This window comes from Saimiri boliviensis, chromosome 15 (genome assembly GCF_048565385.1).
Source record: "Saimiri boliviensis isolate mSaiBol1 chromosome 15, mSaiBol1.pri, whole genome shotgun sequence".
Classification (NCBI taxonomy): domain Eukaryota; kingdom Metazoa; phylum Chordata; class Mammalia; order Primates; family Cebidae; genus Saimiri; species Saimiri boliviensis.
The window spans coordinates 77,983,675-77,985,904 of NC_133463.1; the positions used below are offsets into that span (position 1 = coordinate 77,983,675).

Here is a 2,230-nt window from a genome sequence, read left to right on the forward strand (position 1 = left end):
TTTAAAACTAATCTGTTTTTTTTTAATCACTGTGCAAGCAAAAATACATACACACACACACACACACACACACACACACACACATATCGTTGTGGGTTACATTTAGACCTTCAGTTTGAGAATACTGCCTTATACTATATCAGCTGTAAGACAGGAAAGATTTTTGCTGCAAGTTTTGCCCAAACTCCCTTCTCTAACATATGTTAACAAGAAAGAAGATGTGCTATCAGCCCAATGAGAAAATATCCCAGAGTTCCAGCTGAAGGTAATTTCTGAAAGAACAATCCAAAGGAGATGTTTCATCAAATGGCCCAAGCCATTTATAAATCCAAAAGGAGACAAGTGTGTGTTTCCAGTCAAGATACAGTAATAGGGACTAGATTTAGCTTCCCTTTAAAACAACTAAAAAGACAACATTTAAAACACATGAAACATTTTTTGAGACACTGAACCTAAGTCTCACCTCATTTATTTACTTTCTCTTACAGAGCCCTGTCCAATGCAGGGAAAGTGATCTGTAAGAGAAGATAAATGAGTTAAGTGAGCCCTCTGACTGCCCCAGCTGACAGCACAGAGAGTTTCTAGGCCCCAGGGAGAGGAATCCCCATGGAGCCAGGTGGTCTCACTGAGGTGATGGAGCTGAGAATGCAGGAAACCAAAAAGACTGGAATTTGAATAACGGAGCACTCCAGCAGAGAGATCTACCTAACAGAGAACACCAGAGACCTAGAGTCGTCCTTGAGTCTTCAGCTGAACGCTAATCAGCACATGCATGCAAAGAGACTTTATGAGATAGATGGGAGTCAGGGAAGCACCAACAGGGATTAGAGAAAACATTCCCTGCCATGACACTGGAACCAGGAATGATTCTTTCTTCCAATAACCAAAGTGGAAAACCTCATACTTCATGAAGTATTGAGTAAAATGTTCAAAATAGTTTTGCTACATAATGAAAAATAGATAAAATGTCATTCTATCTTGCCTCTAAAAAGCTTAAAAGCGAAACTCAAAAGTATCAGACAATTTATTGGACAAATGTATACACCTGTGAAACCACACCACAATCAAGATAATGGGCAAAACCATTAACCTAAAAGGTTCCTCCAGCCCTCCTCCCCTCCTTCCTGTTTTTGCACTCTCCTCCTACCCCTTCCTCTTTCCCCAGGAAAACAGTGATCTGGTTTATCCTCATTATATAGAGTAGTTTGCATTTTTCAGAATTTTGTTGAAAGGGAATTAAACAGTGTGTGCTCTTTTCTTATCTGTTTCTTTCACCTAGCCTGGTGATTTTCAGATTTATCTCTGCTGTTGCCTTTGCCCATTGTTCATCCCTTTTCATTGTTCTCTAATATTAGAGTGAGAGAGTATTTCCATGGTTTGGCAGGTTTGCCCTCTGAGTGTGCGGGTCTGTAAGGAGCAAATTGACTCTTCAGAGGGAAGGAGCATTCTACTTCCTCAGAGCTGAAAGTCAGAGAGCATCATGTGCAGAAAGCCAGAAGGACACAGGATGAGGAGTACAAAGCCAGTCACAGCTATCCAGAAACAAATGCAAAAGGCTGAAGCAGCTTTCCAAGGACCAGGAGGGAAGAATTTCGAACAAATGTTTACCACTGTGTGTAGGGGTTGATCAAGAAGCAGGGATAAGAAAAAATGTTTTTGACCTTTGGGGAATGAAATTTAGAGTTTATTGTTTGGAACACACAGGTAAATATTAGTTACTCATGCTCGCTTCAGCAGCACATATACTAAAATTGGAACAATACAGAGAAGATTAGCATGGCCCCTGTGCAAGGATGACATGCAAATTCATGAAATGTTCCATATTTTTAAACCCTACAAGCCAAAAGAGAGTGGGGGCCAATTTGCAGCATCCTTAAAGAAAAGAACTTTCAACCTACAATTTCACATTCAGCCAAACTAAGCTTCATAAGCAAAGGAAAAAGTATGGACAAGCAATTGCTGAGAGATTTTGTCACCACCAGGCCTGCCTTACAAGAGCTCCTGAAAGAAGCACTAAAGAAGGAAAGGAACAACCAGTACCAGCCACTCCAAAAATGTACCAAATGGTAAAGACCATCAATACAATGAAGAAAATGTGTCAATTAGTGGGCAGAACATCCAGCTAGCATCAAAATGGCAGAATCAAATTCACACATAACATTATTAACCTTAAATGTAAATGGACTAAATGCCCCAATCAAAAGACACACACTGGCAAATTGGATAAAAA

The 2,230-nt window shown here is 40.0% G+C and overlaps 1 non-coding gene across 1 annotated transcript; it reads left to right on the forward strand.

Annotated features, from left to right (window-relative positions):
- The first annotated feature begins 1,721 nt into the window (after positions 1-1,721).
- Positions 1,722-1,828, forward strand: LOC120362377 (U6 spliceosomal RNA). Its single transcript, XR_005578294.1, has one exon. It is a non-coding gene; the product is annotated as a U6 spliceosomal RNA (small nuclear RNA).
- Positions 1,829-2,230: the final 402 nt, after the last annotated feature.